This window comes from Ceratotherium simum, chromosome 3 (genome assembly GCF_057802395.1).
Source record: "Ceratotherium simum simum isolate JZ-2026a chromosome 3, ASM5780239v1, whole genome shotgun sequence".
Classification (NCBI taxonomy): domain Eukaryota; kingdom Metazoa; phylum Chordata; class Mammalia; order Perissodactyla; family Rhinocerotidae; genus Ceratotherium; species Ceratotherium simum.
The window spans coordinates 49,018,757-49,036,577 of NC_141902.1; the positions used below are offsets into that span (position 1 = coordinate 49,018,757).

Genomic DNA, 17,821 nt, shown 5'->3' on the forward strand with positions numbered 1-17,821 from the left:
GCTCTACCATAACTAGCTCTGTGGTTTTAAAGGCCCTCAATCTCTATGGGTCTCAGATCAGAGCCCTTGATATTTTTAGGGCCCAGGAAAATGGAAAGAAAGGAAAAAGGAAAAAAAAACTTTTAGGTTGAAGAAAATGTTATAATATATAATATTAATTTATTGGTCTTTATACCAATGCAGTTGTTGACACTGGTGAACTTTACCAAGCCCTGTAATCCTAGAAAACAATAAGAGTTAAAGAAATCTTCCCACTCCTTTGTGTTCCAGAAATGGTTTACTGCAAGGAATCATCCCTCCCCAAATGACATAGATAAGATTTACTGATAAGACTTACCTTCTTTATCAATGACAAGACTGGCCACAGACCCTCCAAATTCTCATTCTTTGCATCATAAATGATTAGCTGATTTGTTTGTGCTCATTAACCAGTCTGAACAAAATACCTACTACTTTGAGTTGACCAAACTAGTTAGGCTTCTCTCTTTCTCTCTGGCCCTCAATGTTGACCCACCCTTGCCCTCAGCCTGAGCCAGAATACAGCCTCTCCTTAACAGCCTGCCTGAAAATAGGCTGACCTCCAGATGAAACTTTCTCTTCTCTCCTGTAAGATCATGCTACTCTGGCTCATCCCTCTTCTCCACATCCTGTTCTCTCCAGCGTTCTGCTCTGCATTGCTTCCTAGAAAAGACCTTTTCTGCCTTACCTTTGAAAGGCTTACAGATCTAAGGATCAAACTTTCTCCCTATTATAGTAGTTCCCCTCCCCCTATTGCAATAGTCCCTTATAAAATCCTTTTGAATAAAGTCTCTCCTTACCTCAGTCTAATTTGGTTTTTTATTTTACCTCATACAATATAATTTTTAATATTGTTTGGGGAGGAAGGGGCCCCCAAAAGCAAAAGTGCCTTGTCTCAGATTCCTGTCTGTAAAGTGGAAAAGTTGGATTAGATAGACCAAGATCATTTTTGGCTCTGAAACTAATGAATTCAGAAGCAGAATTTCCAAAGAAAAGCAAGTCAGCCTTATAGACCTCAGCAAGAAGAGCAAGCTGGCTGCTGAGAGCCAAACTGGGCACCTGGAGGTGTTTTATTTCACTAGCCTGGTATTGTTGTTACTGTTATTTTTTAAATTGAATTTGAATGTCACAGGCCTCACCACTCCATATAGTCTTCAGCATTTTTATTACCTGTTTGGCAACTGAAGACATTTAAGTTTGTGTTCCTGGAATACTTTTGTGCTCTCAGAAAAGTACCTTGAATTACAAAAATATCTCCTCCTGCTCCTCCCACCACATCAGTAGGGATAGCCAGGCAGTAATGTCTGTTAATCTCTATACTATAGGATTCAGGTGTTTGAACAAAAGGACAAATATTTCATTTATAGTTGAAATGTGTTTCTTTGGTGATAAGATGCTATCCGGTGCAACCATTTCTCCTTTTCAAGCACTGTTAAAGATTTTTACCAGATAAAGTAAATATCCCTGGAGGGTGTGTGATAATTTAACTTCAAATCATAATAGAGTCTCTGACATATTGTAATACAAAAATGAATAGAAATAATGCATAAGGAAGTTAATTTGGCCAATTCTGTGAAATAATAAAAAATAACTTGTGATGCTTTTAATACATGTCCAAAAATTCTATGATACTCCTCCCTTTGTGGAGCCTAATTCCCCTCCCCTTGAGTGTGGGCTATAGTTAGTGATTGGCTCCTAACAAACAGAATGTGGTAGGCATGATGGAGGGTAACTATCAAGTGTACATCATAAAATGACATTGTAACTTCTATCTTGTTCTTGCTCTCTCTTGGATCACTCTCTCTGAAAGCCAACTAACATGTTGTTAGGGCACCTGAGCGGCTCTATAGAGAGGCCCATGTGGTTAGGAATTGAAGCCTCCTGCCACTAGCCATCAAGGAACTGAAGCTGCTCCTTGTGAGGATACCAGCTTGGAAATGGATCCTCCAGTCCCAGCTGACATCTTGACTGCAGCCTCATGAGAGACCCTGTACCAGAACCACACAGTTCAGCCACTCTTGAATCCCTGACCCACGGATACTCTGCAATGATAAATGTTTGTGGTTTTTAAGCAACTAAGTTTTGTGGTGCTTTGTTACATAGCAATAGACAACTAATACAGAACTTATTCAAGAAAATTCCCTGATGATGATGTGCTAAAGATGATAATAATATCAGATATTTTAGAGTTTTCTGCATTATAATGTTTTAGATATCTTCCAAAACCCTTTTGATAGCCTGAACTTTGTGGACATCTATCATTCTTCTTAACTTTCCAGGCTTTGACCCTGTGTCCTCTGTTTGGAGAATCCTTACCTTCCTTTTGAGGCAGAGGCCATGTCTTCCTGGAGAAGCTGCAAAACAGTGCCACTGTTTACTGTTTGATACTGCATAAAACACCGGACATGGACACATGTTCTAGGTTGTGCCAATCAGATTCACAGTCCCAGGTAAAATACATCCTGGTGAGGGAAGTGGCAGCACCACAGCCACATCTGGTTTCCAGAGGCAGCAATGGAGTGCTTTTAGTGACGGCATCCAACCACTGACAGCAGAGGTATCAGTGTCAGTGCCCAGTGAAGGTGGCAGCGATGCCTCCACGGTACCAGCGCTGCAGTATGATTTGCAAATGGCAAAAGTAGAGGGACAGAAAACATATTAGTGGTTGTCAGGGACACGGGATAACTTTTTGGGATAATGGAACTGTTCTATATCTTGAATGTATATCTATTTGCCATTTTTTAAAGAACTGTACTCCAAAAAATGTGAATTTTACTGTATATAAATTTTAAAAAATAACTAGGACCTAAAAGTCACTCATTTAACCATGTAGAACTAAGTAGAGAGGCTAGAATATGTTTATTACTAGTGTAATACCACTGACCAAAAGAATGCAAAACACTTCAGTGCCTAGGTAGGCCAAGGATAATTTTAAGGAATATCATATTTCACAAATAGAAAAAAAAATACAGAGTCAGATGTCTCATTTGTGCAACCTTTACAATATTTATTTGAAATTATTTGCAATTTTTGTGCGTCAGTAGATAATCCCATAGTCTTCTCTACAGCAGACTCTTCATTTTCTTAAAAGCTGAAATTACTTGAAATTCAAGAAAAGACCCAGAGATTTATGATCTGTGAATTCTGGGCCTTCCACTAGCTATGGGATTATCAACAAATCACACAATCTTCAGAAAGATAATCATTTTTATCAGTGAAGGAAAGTCCTCTGTAAACTGTCAGTAATATGCACATGTGAGACATGAGAATTATTAAAATAATTCTCTCCCTGCAGAGGTAGGTACAGACGTGGAGCCTGCCTCCCTCTCTCTCTCTCTCTCTCTCTCTCTCTCATTCTGGCTTGCTACTGGGTGACTAGCCATCCTCATGATGGCCAACACTAGAACTGCAGACATAATGCCTAGAGGGAGGTACCTTGTTCTTCAGGGCAGGATCTCTTCACTTTATTTGTAAGACAATGGAAGATCACGATATTGTATATGAATTTTCACTGACAAGGGACTCTCCTAGGATGGAGACCAAGGGACCAGCTGATTTCAAAAGGCTTGGTAGGGATCCTTGCTCTAAGCAGTTCCGAAACTTTAAGATTTCATAGATCAGTAAAATTTCAAAGAAAATGGGGGAGAACAAACGTGGGATTGCCAATTCTTATTTTGACAAGTAATATCATTAAAAATAAAAAGAATTTAAAAAATCCTTATCAAAGCAAAATGAAAACCTACTAAATTACATTGTTATGAAGTTACACAATGCCAAGGATCATAAGCAAAATCTAAAAACTTCCAGAGAGAGAAAAATAGAGGTCACCTGCAAAGGAAGAAGTGTAATTGTCTTAGACTTTTCCACAGCAATGCAGATGCTAAAAAATAGTGTATTAAGATCTTCAAATTTTTCAGGAGAAATGATTTTCAAATTAGAGTTCTATATGCAGTCAAGTTGTCAACAGTTATAAGGCATTTTCATTCATGCAAGAATGAAAAAGATAAATGTCTTATACACACTTTTTAGGAAGCCCTGGAGGATATCTTCAACAAAACAGAGATATTAACCAACTGAGAGGAAAGCGTGATACCCAGAAGTTAAGGGAACAGAGGGGCAACAGGAGAAAGCAGTGAAAGAAAACCCAGCATGAGACACACGTCTGAAGCCCAGAAAGTAGGCAGTCCACACTGGAGTGGAGAAAAGAGGTATAGAAGAGTCTCTAGAGGAGAAAAAAGTGGAGTAGATGGATTACTTGATATGGATGAGCATTTGGAAAGTTATCAAGAGACATTTCTTGGGTCTCTGAACACTGCAGGGGAAAAGCACCAAAAAATTAAACAAACACGAAACAATACAAGTACTTAAATTAACATTTAAAAGAAAAAGAAAACAATAGTACTTACCATGATAATTATAACAGCTGACATTTCTACTAAAAAATGTAAATAAAATTCCCTCTACTTAGAATTTGCTAGAAGACTGTAATGGACCTTTATTCTTCTTTTGGGCTTCTTTGGCTCTTGGAACACTTCCTATTGGGAGAAATTTCTCACTCTACCAACTTGTACCTCCCCAAGATAGACAGAGTAGGTACCTTGCAGAATTCAGCCACGTTGGTGGCAGAGACCTCCGCTTCCAGACGCAGCAGTGGTGGTGGTTCTAGTGATAGGATCCTGTGCCCACAGAAGGGGTGAGTCCTGCGGCGTGTGCCCAATAGCAGTGGCTTTCACATCTCCACAGAGCAGCTCTAAACCAGTAGTTGTTGTCCTTGGCAGTCTTCACCATATACTTTAAAAAATTAATTTTGTGCTGAAACTTCTAGAGTGGGTTTCTGTCATTTACAACTTAAACTAGCAATAGATAATAAGAATTTTGCATTTACTGTTGACATTTCACATGCATTCTTTCACTAGATTGTAATCCCCTAAACCAAGCCTATGTAATATGAGAACTATGATAATACCTGACAATGGCAAAGGTGTGTAGAGACTGAAAAATTGCCCTTCTGATCAGTCATTGGGGAAGGAAGTCTGGGACTTTCAATTTTTATGCTATTCAGCTAAAGCCCTACCTATAAAAATTATAGAATTTTAAACATTATCAAGTCCAACATGACATTTTAGCTAGCAGAATGGAAGCCTTAAGAAGTTAAGGGATTCACTCAAGGTTGTGCATTTTGTTATGACAGAGCTGGGCTCAAATATCAACCTTTTAGTGCAGTGGTCTTCCCACCCTCACACTGTGAAAAAAAATGAAAATTGTGTGCTGTGTATGTGTGTGTGTGCTTTCCTGAACTGGCAGTGAGATTGAAGATCCTTGAGTGACTTTTAAAGAAGTTATAAGCCTGTGAAACTAGGAGCTTAAAAGAATGATGGCAGGTTCTTGATTATAGCAGTGCCATTGAGCAGCCCTATAATATAATATTTTAGGTGAAAAGTAAGATTTAGACAGGTTATTTTTCTAGCACTTGATTTCAAGGTCAAATATATTTCTTCTTCATGTTTTGGAAGTGCCTACATTGAAAGCAAAATGAGAATAGACAAGTAAGCATATTTTTTATGATAGAATTCTGGATCTTAAAAAAGGTAGCTATCAAAGCAATTTGAAGTTGTTACTACAACAGTGACCAAACCTAGTTATTTTCCATGCTCTAAATGCTTCATGTAAGAGCAGAATAATTACGTGAGACAATGTTGTAAAATGAATGACCCAGATGCGGTTTGAATTTTGCAGTCTCCTTTGAATTCTGCTCAGCTGTCCACATAAATGATTGCAACATTGTGTACTTAATCATCAGCAAATGGAAGTTTCCAGAAGAAAAACTGTCCCATAGATTTTAGCACATTCTGACATGAAGGGAAGGTTAATTCCCCAAACTTAATTATATTAGCATCCCAGAAAAGGTCAAAGAGCAGAGTGGTCTACAGTGAGTATCCTAATACTCTATATGTTATCCTGAGAAAATCAATTCACAAACTAGAAGCAAACTCTAATTTATAACAGCAACAATGTCTCACATTTGGGTAGTGCTTCTTCAGCAAGCTTTGATACATATTATTTTTAACTGATACAACAAAAGGAAAAGATGCACAAATAAGAGAAAGGACATTGACATAGAAATCGCTTTGGGACTTTGCATTGCTCTTAGGAATTATGCATGATGTCAGTTCTTTCCTTTGGATTATCTTTCATGTTTTGGTCCCTTTAATTGAATCCAGCTCATTCCATGGATAATGTAAGCCCTTCAGTTATCAACTTGCCATCCTCAGAAATAATCCATATCAATTCCCAGTTGCCCACTCTGAGACCTAATGCTACATGGAGAGGGAGAGAGGAGCAAGCATATGAGTGAGCCATTCCAGATTCTAAATGACTCCAGGCTGAAAGGACATCTGATGGCATCCTTGTGAGGGATCCCAAGTAAGAGCAGTAGGAGAACCATCCTGCTGAGCCCAGGCAACCCCAGAACCAGGTGACACAATAAAATTATTGGCATTTAAGTCAGCAATCAACAACTGAAATGGAATTAGTTATCTGTCTTAGTCCATTTGGGCTCCTATAAAAAATACCACAGACTGAGTGGCTTACAAACAATACACATTTAATTCTCACAGTTCTGGAGGCTGGGAGGTCCAAGACCATGGTGTTGGCAGATTTGGTGTCAGATGAGGGCCCAGTTCCTGGTTCATAATCCGTGCCTTCTAGCTGTAACCTCACATGGTGGAAAGAGTTAGGGAACTCTGGGGCGGGGGAGGGGGTCTCTTTTTTAAAAGCACTAATCCCATTCATGAATGTTCCACTCTTATGACCTAATCACCTCCCAAAGGCCATCAATTTGGGCATTAGGTTTCAACATATGAATTTTGGGGGGACACAAACATTCAGTCCATAGCAGTAGCTAAAAGTGCTGCTGTACGTAATGAAAACCCTAAAACATGTGGCGTTGGCCTTGGGACTATATTAGGGGCCAAAGCTGGAAGGACATCAAGGAGATTGTAAAAGTTGGTTTGATCGTAAACTCAGTTGTATTCCTAACACATAGAACAGTGTTAGAAAATGGTATAGATGCTAGATAAGTGTTTGATAAATAAACAAGTGAGGTTTTATAAACAAGTAAAACAAATACCCCAATTTAAAAATGGGCAAAAAAAGTAGGCATTTCACCCAAAACACAAATATTCAATAGATATATAAAAATTTTCCCAATCTTATTAATATTCAAAGAAATGCAAATTAAAATAGTATCTTGGCTGGGCATTTGGTGGCTTGTTTGCCTATCAAACTGACCAAAATAAAATAGAATAATACTAGGAAGGCATGCTATATTTGCTAGTGTGAGTGAACTTTAGTAAAATGTTTTTGGAGGGCAGTTAACAATATGTACTAAATGCCTCAAAAATGCATATGCCCTTTGACCCAACAATTTTATTTTTAGGAAATTTTCCTGAGAGAATAAGTACAAATTACACCAAGTTTTAGCCGTAAAGATTATCTGAATGCAGCATTTTTTTATTATAATAAAAATTTGTTTATGATTGTTTGACTCTAGAAGATGAATTAAGTTGTGGTATAGCAAAAATGATGTTGCAAAATTGTATTTATGGGCTTGAAAAGATGTTCTTGATACATTTCTGAGTAAAAAAAAGCAGGTAACATAAGGATGTGTTTGGTATGATCCTATTTTTATTAAAATATTATATAAAATATAATATAAAAATATACTATACTATTACAGACACACATATAATCAAACTTTTTAAATGAAATATATCACATATATGATATGTATATTGATATCATGATATATTGCATATATCGTATATATCTGAAAAACGTCTGAGAAAGCATCCTCGGGAGTGTTAGCAGGTAAACTGCATAGTGTGAGTGAGGCTGGAGATGCATGCAGGTACCAGATCATTCAGGGCCTTCAGTTCCTAATAGAAATTTGGTTATTTCCTCTACAGCAGCATAGAGCCATGGTAAGATTTTAAAGCAGAGTAACAATAAGATCTGATTGTAATGATTGCTGTGTGGAATGTTTTGGAGGTGAGCAAGAGAAGCAGCTGTACAGTGACTGAGAACTTGGACCCCAGAGCAAGATAATCTGAAGTTGAATCCAAGCTACCCTACTTAAAAGCTGTGTAACCTTGGGCAAGGTATTTAATCTCTCTGGGCCCCAGGTTTCCTCTTCTACAAAGTGGTGATGATAATAGTACTTACTTCTCAGGAAGGTTATGAGGATTAGGTAATACAGTGTAAAGTGTTCAGAGTAGGACCTAACACATACTAAGCTCTATATGTTATTGTAATTCCTTTTTAAAAAATAAGGAGGCTCACAGAGGTTAAGTTACTTGCTCAAGACCATACAACTATAATTTTTCAGTAGCAGTGTAGCTTCAGTTGATGATAAAGTGGAATGATCACACATTCCCCAGGTTAGAGTATGGCACACCACATCACCAGTTAATATCCCAAAGGGAGAACAACTCTAACTGTTGAAGATGTGATAATAAATCATAATGGTGGGGCCGGCCCCATGGCTTAGCGGTTAAGTGCGTGCGCTCCGATGCAGGCGGCCCGGGTTCGGATCCCAGGCTCGCACAGACGCGCTGCTTCTCCGGCCATGCTGAGGCCGCATCCCACATACAGCAACTAGAAGAATGTGCAACTATGACACACAACTATCTACTGGGGCTTTGGGGGAAAAATAAATAAATAAATAAAATTAAAAATAAATAAATAAATCATAATGGTACTTGCATATACATACGTGATTCCAAGTACAGTAAAATGTATGTGAAGTTCTATTATTTTTGAGATGACTGTAAAAATTATATATATGTGTGTGTGAGGAAGATCAGCCCTGAGCTAACATCTGATGCCAATCCTCCTCTTTTTGCTTGAGGAAGATTGGCCCTCCACTAACATCTGTGCCCATCTTCGTCTACTTTATATGGGACGCTGTCACAGCGTGGCTTGACAAGTGGTGCGTTGGTGCGTGCCCGGGATCCGAACCTGCGAACCCTTGGGCTGCCGCAGCGGAGCACGCGCACTTAACCACTATGCCACCTGGCCGGCCCCAATATTATATATTTTTCATCAAGATAAAAACTAAGTACGTAGACAAACTAAGTGTTTTGTGTCCTGGAGAGTTTTACCTAATCTATCTGATTAGCTCCTTCCAATGCAATGCTTCTGCTCTGGAAGTGGGGGGAGGGTAGATGGATTTAAAATGGGGTGAAGGAACATGGTGATGTACACTCCTCTGGGATTTAAACCTACATCTGCCTAATTCCAAAGTTTATGCTTAGTCCATTGATTTAAGGCTTTCACTTCTATTAAAATACATCACTGTGGTCGATTTAGGTCTCCTGAGATAACATTAATGAGAAGCTCAAATCTCCTTGGTCACCACAGAGTGACAGTGCCAGAAATGGATTATTAACAGGTTTGGCTGTTGACAAACTTGTCAAGTGGGAGAAGTTGGTGTACCCTTACCCTGTCGTTTCTTTCAGCTAGTTTATTTATTCTGGCTCTCACTTCAACTTGTTATCTCCCTAAGAGCACACTTTTTCCTAACTTTCCCCCTCCTAAATGCCATTTCATCAGAGAGGGCATTGTGACCCAATTTATCTCATTAACCTGTGCTGATAGCCCAATGGTGCTGATGGGTTATCCCATTCTGTTGTGCATTCAAATACAACAATCAAGAAATATTTAGGCTCTTATTATTCACTCAGCAAATATTTAGTGAACATCTATTATATTTTAGGTGCTGGAGAAAAATGAATGAACAGTCTATCAGACCTTAGCGCTATCGTATAGACTAAGATACTTACATCCTTTCAAACGGATAGTGTGAAAGTCTAGGTAGAATTTCTCCCAACCTCTTGGTTCTAGTTCTTCTTTTATACTCCTCTAGTACTTCTCTCTCTCTCTTTATTTTTATTTTTATTATTTATTCCCCATTATGTGTCATAAGAAAGGCCAGAGATATTCATGTTTTCTGTATCCCTTAGCAGTAGATTAAGGTATTTTTAGCTGGTGCACTAACTGATTACTGTGTTTACTACCTTTATCTCTCTTCCTTAGAGGGAAATATTCTAATTCTCAAAACCTTATCAAGATCTTCCTAATTTTAGGCTATTTTTCCTCATTGATTAGTCCTTTCTTCTCTACTCATTTCCAGATAACAACTAAACCTCACTTAAGATATTAATTTGAGTCTTTTGGGAATCTAGTGCATGTGTAAGAGTCCTAAAATGTTAGTGTTTTAACCCAGATTAAGAATCTATTGATGAAATTTCAGATATCCAGCAGGGCCCAAATAATGAGAAAGATTCACTTTCAGAAAGGAATCCAATTGGCTGAATCTCCTAAGACCTTTCCTGGAAACAAATAAAAGTGATGGTTGTAAAAAAACTAGTCAAGGGGCCAAGCTGGTGGCATAGTGGTTAAGTTCGCGTGCTCCGCTTTGGCAGCCTGGGGTTCCCAGGTTCACATCCTGGGCATAGACCTATGCATTGTTTATCAAACCATGCTGTGGCAGGCATCCCACATATAAAGTAGAGGAAAATGGGCATGGATGTTAGCCCAGGGCCAGTGTTCCGCAGCAAAAACAGGAGGATTGGCAACAGATGTTAGCTCAGGGCTAATCTTCCTTACCAAAAAAAAAAAAAAAACCTAGTCTAGTTAAGATGATAGAACAGTAAAGGACTGGAAAGATCATCTGGCAGTAGTCCTCCACTGGGGGCAGTACTGCCCCTTGGGGGCATTTTTGGTTGTGACAGTGCCTGGGGTTGCTCCTAGAATTTGGTGCCAGGGTCCCAGAATGCCCACAGTGTAGCAGTACCCTGATAAGCAGCACTATTCATCTGTTCTTTTGCCAAGGGAAGGAAACGCATGGTGGAATCTTTTCCCCAAAGTCATATACCTGGCCAGTGCCAGAGCTAGAGACAGAACTTGGAACTCCATCCCAGGATTTTTTCCATTAGAACCACTTTTCTAGGGGCCCGCCCCGTGGCATAGTGGTTAAGTGTGTGCGCTCTGCTGCTGGCGGCCCGGATTCGGATCCCGGGCGTGCACCGAGGCACCGCTAGTTAGGCCATGCTGTGGTGGCATCCCATACAAAGTGGAGAAAGATGGGCACGGATGTTAGCCCAGGGCCAGTCTTCCTCAGGAAAAAGAGGAGGATTGGCATGGATGTTAGCTCAAGGCTGATCTTCCTCACCAAAAAAAAAAAAAAAAAAAAGAACCACTTTGCTACATAACTGCTCCCTATACAGACAAAGGAAAATTGTTTCCTTCAAAAGAGTTTCTTTAAGGTATGATTTTCTCATTCTCCTCAGTTGTTATTTCTCACACTCTAAATCCTTCTTTGGGAAGGTTTTCAGTGACATTTCAAAAACTACATAGGAAAATGAGTCTCATTATGCAGCAGTGGTAACGTTTTTTTTGTGGAGGAGGTAGTAGTTATCTCCTCAAAACTGCTTTTATTAATCTTGATCATTTGCTTTATTTCCCTACTTAATCCGAATAACTTTTGACTGCTTTAGAAAACCAAACCTACCTTCAAATGTATAAGATGTGCTATTTTTAAGCATCGAAGGAAATGAATGTGCAGTTCTCATTCAACATATAACATTCTTTGCAAGCATATCATGTGCCAGATGTTGTGTTAGGTTCTGTGGGTACAGAAGATATAATGTTAAAAGAAAAAAACATGATCTCTCCCTCAGATGCCCTCTTAGAGAGGACAGACATGTGAGAAGGTTAGTCCAATATACTGGACATAGTGATATGACGGGATGCTATTTGAATGTAGAGAAAGGGCACTTAACCCCAATGTGGGTAGTCAGATAGATGCTTCAAGTAGATCCTTCTGTAGGATTGATATTCCAGTTGAGAATTGAGGAGTAGCAGACGATAATCAGACAAATGGTGGTAAGAAGGAGGTTTTGGTATAAGAAGAATAGGAGATGGAAATCTAGAGAAAGAGAACAGCATCTGCAAAGCCTGGGTTACATAAAGAAATGTGTCACAATTGTGGAAAAGCAAATAGTTTACTTGGCAGAAATGTAGATAAGCTGTCTGTCAGTTGGCAAACGGGGTTGGAAGAGATAAAGAGGCTGAGATGAGACTGGAAGAGACAGAACTTATAAGCCAGGCCAAGGAGTTTGTGTTTTATCTTGTTGGAAATAAGTAACCACTGAATGGTTTTCAGAAGAGAATCAGTAATTCCAAAAACAGAATTTTGAATAAATAATCAGCTTCTGAAAATGAGGGCTTCATAGGACAATATGCATTAGATGCAGAATACATGGTCTGACATTCTTGTTGAAATTCCTTACATCCACTCCCATTGATGCTGTAAACATATTTCTGATCCTGGACCAAGTTTGGCACAGATCCTATCCTCCCTTCTATGCTCAGTGACACGCCCCTGTCCCCAACCAATACTATTCCTAATTAGTGCTCATCAATGCTGGGGACAGATGTTGTCATAGTAAAGAACAAGGAGACATTAGTTCAGAGTACACGAGGACAGTGTCAAAGAGGGAGGATTTATTGCATTATCATACACACAACACAATTAAATATTAATGAAAAGCTGTCACTTTTCCTGTTATTACCAGGCTTTTGTTTTGCAAAGATAATCTCCTGGGCCAAATGGTGAAAGATACATGGTGTTACTTCTATCCGAGTGAATGTTGGAGATGTAATTAACAAAGTTTTTGGAAAAAATATGGTTTTACAAATTGCTAAAGGATAGATGGGGAAAAAGTGTCCGCTGGAGATACATACAATGGTTAGGGAGGTGTCTTTGAGTGCTGACCAAGGAATGCTTTTTATGTGTAACAGTGTTAGCAGTCTGTTGTTGTTGTTCTGCATTAATTTAAAGCACCAACCATACTCACATGTTTACTTTGGAGGAGCTGTCAAATTTCACTTACTGATATACAGTGAAAACTCAGTTTAAGCCTCAATAAAATAGAAGGGAAACATTCTTCAGAAGATTGACTGTGAAAAAAAGTAATAAACACGGCAGTAGTGAAAGTATAACGGTTTTCTCAAGATAGAAGAGCTTTGTACTATTTAAAAATCAGATGGCAAGGAGACAGATGGCAAGAGATTAAAGATACTGAAGAAGAGAAAAGAAATAGGACATTAATTTTTTTCTGAGACGACATGAAAGAATGAAAGAAAATAAATTGAGACATGAGAATGTAGAAGCAAATGAGTGAGAAACAGAAAATCATTGTTTATTTATACCTTCTGTATTTTCTAAAAGAATTTGAGGCAGCTTACACAAAAGGACACAGGCATAGTAAAGTTAATAAACAGAAAAAAACCCAAGACTCAGACAGGAGGAAGAAGTAAACGTGATAACGATGAGAGCTAATAGAGCTGGAGTGATTGAGTGTCAAATTTGGCTCTGAGGTCTTTGGGAGTTGGGGCAAAGTGGAAATGTGACATTTCCAGTTACCTCCTGCTGCCTAACAAGCCACCTCAAAAGAGTGACTTAGAATATTAACATACATTTATTATTACCTCTTATGGTTCTGTGAGCTGCCTGTAGTTCAGCAGGGAGGTTCTGGCTCTGGGTCTCTCATGCAGTTGTGGTCAGGGGCTGGGGCTTAAGTTGTCTGCAGACTAGCTCATTCACATGTCTGGTCTAGGGCTGGAAAGACTCAAACAACTGGGCTGGAACAGTTGGGGCTCTCAGGCCTCTCTGTCTCTGTGTGTTCTCTCTAGCATGGCAGCTTCAAGGTAGTTCCAAAGATACATGGAAGTTTGAAAAGCATTGCTCAAGAGGCCAACTACAAGGTAGTTTCAAAGATACTTTGGACCAAAGATACATGGTCCAAAGAGAGGCAAACAGAAGCTGTATTCCCTTTATGACCTAGCCTTGGAAGTCACTCAGCATCACTTCCTCTGCAATTCTTTAGAAGCAAGTCTCTAGGGCTGATCTATGTTCAAGGGGAGGAGAATTAGACTTCCCTTTTCATTTGTTTTTTATTTATTTATTTATTTATTTATTTATTGGTGAGGAACATTGGCCCTGAGCTAATATCTGTTGCCAATCCTCCTCTTTTTCCTTGAGGAAGATTGTCCCTGAGCTAACATCTGTGCCCTTTTTCCTCTATTTTGTATATGGGACAAGCACCACAGCATGGCTTGGTGAGTGGTGTGTAGGTCCATGCCCAGAATCTGAACCAGTGAACCCCAGGCTGCCAAAGCTGAGGACGCAAACTTAGCCGCTATGCCACTGGGCTGGCCCCTAGACTTCCCTTTTTGAAGAGAGGAAATACTAAATAATCTGTAACATGTTTTAAAACTACCACATGATGTAACAGATTTCTCATTGTCAAAAAGGCAGTAGTATATGAATTGTCCAAGCTTGCACCTGATGTCAATCTTTTGTTTTAGATGACGTAAGGGAGGAAGATCATTAAGCATAAGAGTAGAGATAAACAGAGGGTGAGATTAAGGAGAAAGGTGTGTGTTTGGAATATCTCTTCATAGGAGCATATAATCCCAGCACAGTAGAGTCTTGTTTCTCAAAGCATGGTCTAGGGCCAGGACCAGTAGCATCTGCACACTGAGAGCTTGTTAGAAATGCAGAATCTTGGCTCTTACCTCACACCTACTGAATCAGAATTGTATGTTAACAAGACCACAGGGGATGCCCATGCAGAATAAAGTTTGAAAAGTGCTGCTCAAGAGGCCAAATCAAATTGTTGGGTAGTGGGGAGAGACAAATTATTGCTGTGTACACACTTATAGCAGGCCATTTGTCCTCCTTTATGGGACAATAACAGAATATGAGTGGGATAAGGAAGTTACTAAATTGTAGAGTCATCTGAGGTTGAGAATTCCTTACATTCGTTGACCAGGACTTCTAGGATGGGTGTTGGTTACTTAGATGAAATTGAAATGGGAATGAACTAAATGGGTTGGGGAAAGAAGGGGTGCAGTTATGGAGGATGAAGGTTGGAATAAGGCTGGAGAGCTGATATTGTAGAAGTATGAAAAATGATATCCAAATAAATGGTAGCCAGAAAGGGAAAATACCAAGCTAGTTTTCAGAGATAGATAAATATTATTTTGGTGCATTGGAATTGTGTTGTATGGAACGTTACTTGAAGCAAGTAGATTATTGACTGAGATGTTAACTTTATTTTACAGAAATATCTGTAGTAATGACGTTGGTTACCCTGATAAACATCCTATCTATAGTTAAGGGCATACAGCTAACAAAATGGTATCAAATATTAGCAAACTGCAGTCCACCATCACTGATATTTCAAACTGTCTTGTATGTGTGGTTTGTATTAGTAGTGTAGGGCTTAGAGAGTATAGGGATCCTTGAAGAAATGGCTGATACCAATTCTGGGCCAGGAAATAAGTAAAATGTGTCTGCAATACCTTGTCTTACTGAAAGACAAGGAAGCTATTAGAGACAACTGGGTTCATGTCAAATGGACACCAGAGCCAATTTGAAGGGGGTTGCACTTGCCAAAGATGAAATAATATTATCAAAAAAAGGACTAATAATGATAATGGATTGAGACACATCAAATATGTCAAAATCCATTAGTTCTTAATGATACTCACACACAAAAACTCTCATTAGTCACCTTTGGAAGATGTTATGGAAACAACACTTTACTCTAAAAATTAGTAAATGAAGTGAAACAATCAACCATTTATATCACATTTCTTGTACAAATAGTATTTAAGGGTGCAAATGGTTAATTTGGGAAAGACTTTTTAAAAGAATTTCAGTGAATAAATATGGAAACAATGGTAGAATTAGAATATCACCATTGAAGTCCTAATGAAATAATGGATTTAGGCCATGATCATCAATGGCTATTAAAACCATTAGGTGAATTGCTGATGGAGAGTTTTATAACAGTGGATCAGGCTGACAACAGCAAATGTACTGTCCAGTCTTTATGTTATAAGAAAGAGAAAAACTGGACATTATGTGCCTCGTAATGGAACTACACAACACTCCTATAAAATAATCATACCATTATGATTATCCCATAATCTTGGGATTATTGGGATATGATTATCCCAATAATCTAGGCTGAATTTGATCAAGCCTTTAACTTTCCAGAAAATATAGAAGCCAGAAGAATATGTGAAAAGTCCTCATAGGGGGGCAATCGGCAAAGTTTAGAAATGGGACTCTACTTTCTTCAACAGATAAATTGCAAGGGAAGAAAAACAGTGAGGGAGAATTTATAGATTAAAAGATAGGTAAGAGACTTTGGGTTTCAGTTCTGACATGTAAAGAGCCAGGAAATTATCATTCCCATTCTTACAACAAGAAAAAATGCTGAAAAAACCTGAAAATTAGTTTTTTCTTAGACACATTAGAGAACTGAGGTTACAGGGCAACTGCCACCCCATAATCTGGAGAGACAAGTGAATATAGAGAATCTCAGCCAAGACCAGCTTAAATGGAGCAGACACCATCGGACCCATGAACAGCTAAGGCGCTTAAATGGTCATTTTGATGAATTCATGGAGGCTGAGTGTTGACTAGCTCGAGATGAGAAACTACCAGAGTCCCAGGCTTAGGGGGTCCACATATTTTTGAAGGTTTTTACCTCCAGGAACCTACCAGGTTTTCAAGGTGCAGATCTGAGAAAAATCTCACTTGGGACAGGGAGAGGGAAAAGGAATCGTTTCGAATTATGCCTACGGGAAAAGTAACCATTTGAGATACTCCCAGAGTGGACTCCATGACAAAGGCCTTCCTCCTTAATTTAAGCAAGGGAAAATACTTTATCAGAGCCTATCTGACCCAGGGGCAGGGCAATAAGCCAACTCTAGCCCCTCTAGCTTTCCTGTCTCACCTAAAGAGTGAAAAAATAGGCTAAGAAATTTTTGTGAAGGTCACAGCCTAGGGACATAGGCCCACTGAGATATAATCATAAGATTATAGAACATATAAAAGCCTGAGATAAAATCATAAGATTATAGAACATTTCCCCTTCCTACATCTTACCACCACATCAACATGGCTTCAATACAATAACAGTGGATTACAATTGAGAGAGCTGCAAGACACAGACTCAATTTAAGAAACTGCACTTAAACAAACTCAAAAACAAGAGAAGAGGGGTGAAAAAAAAGAACACTAGAGGAAGCCAAAGTCTTTGGCAGTTACAGTTATAGCAAGCTTTAAACACAGCTCAACTCCTTGCTAGATCAACATGAAACCTTGCACTAAAGGCCTGTTTATTTCATTTCCCATTACTGGGTACATCATGTCCTGCTTTCAACAAGAAACTGCAAGGCATGCTAAAAGACCAGAAAAAGAACCATCTGAAGACACAAAGCAAGCATCAGAACTAGGCTCAGATGTGACATAGATTGTAGAATTATCAGAGGGGGAATTTAAAGTAACTGTGATTCATTGATTAATATGTGAAGGGCTCCAGTGGAAAAGAAGACAACATGCAAGAAAAGATGGGTAATATAAGTAGAGAGTTGGAAACTCTAAGTAAAAATCAAAAGGAATGCTAGAAATCAAAAACACTGTACCAGAAACGAAGAATCCGTTTCACGGTCTCATTAGACTAGACAAAGCCAAGGAAAGAATCAGTGAGCTTGAAGATATATCAATAAAATTTCCCAAACTAAAATGAAAAGAAAAAAAGAATACTAAAATAAGAACAAAATATCCAAGAACTGTGGGACAATTACAGAAGATGTAACATATGCATAATACAAATACTAGGAAGAGAAAAAGGAGCAGAAGAAATATTTCAAGTAATAA

The 17,821-nt window shown here is 38.8% G+C and overlaps 1 protein-coding gene and 1 long non-coding RNA gene across 9 annotated transcripts in view; one reads left to right on the plus strand and one right to left on the minus strand.

Annotated features, from left to right (window-relative positions):
• Window positions 1-17,821, minus strand: part of WDR72 (WD repeat domain 72) — a 299,038-nt gene that overhangs the window by 233,665 nt on the left and 47,552 nt on the right. For 7 of the 8 annotated variants that reach the window (XM_087427411.1, XM_087427430.1, XM_087427406.1 and 4 more), the window contains one exon: window positions 4,616-4,809. The gene's annotated coding sequence lies outside the window, so the exon portion shown is untranslated. Of the gene's footprint in view, window positions 1-2,334; window positions 2,353-4,615; window positions 4,810-17,821 lie in introns of those variants that run through there. The other variant, XM_087427417.1, reaches the window with a different exon arrangement.
• Window positions 1-17,821, plus strand: part of LOC147917559 (uncharacterized) — a 38,053-nt gene that overhangs the window by 1,068 nt on the left and 19,164 nt on the right. Inside the window, exon 2 of the long non-coding RNA XR_015550647.1 lies at window positions 2,298-2,468. This is a non-coding gene — a long non-coding RNA (uncharacterized LOC147917559). The remainder of the gene's footprint in view (window positions 1-2,297; window positions 2,469-17,821) is intronic.